This window comes from Polypterus senegalus, chromosome 1 (genome assembly GCF_016835505.1).
Source record: "Polypterus senegalus isolate Bchr_013 chromosome 1, ASM1683550v1, whole genome shotgun sequence".
In the NCBI taxonomy this organism is placed as follows: domain Eukaryota; kingdom Metazoa; phylum Chordata; class Cladistia; order Polypteriformes; family Polypteridae; genus Polypterus; species Polypterus senegalus.
Genome location: NC_053154.1, coordinates 257,842,833 through 257,843,348, shown reverse-complemented (window position 1 = coordinate 257,843,348; position 516 = coordinate 257,842,833).

Here is a 516-nt window from a genome sequence, read left to right as displayed (position 1 = left end):
TTTAATGTCATACTGTCACTAGATCCTGTTTGAATTTCTGGTTATGATCTCTGCTAGTCCTTACTCCATTCACTTCCTGGTCTTCATGAACCTCTGACTGCTTATCTTGCTGGTTGTTAAATAGAAACACACAAATGAAATGTAGAATATTGACTAATTCCATTCCATTTGACTCCATTCAATTCAACTCTGTACACATGAGTCTTTTTTTAAATAAATACCAACATACATTAAACACAACACACTACTATAAGAATGTTGGAGACAGAAAAAATAAAGCACACACAGCTGGATGAACATGGAGGAAGAGAAAATTACAAAGTAAACCAAAAACCAGACAAGTGCAGCCACTGTCTGACCCCTACTCTCTTTTCTGTTTCTTTTTCCGGTTTCTTTGTGGTGGTGGCCTGCGCCATCACCACCTACTCAAAGCTTCATGATGCTCAAACAATGATGGACGGATTAAAAGGCAGAAGTCTACGTGACCATCATCATCATCAAGCCCTTCCGTGAGAA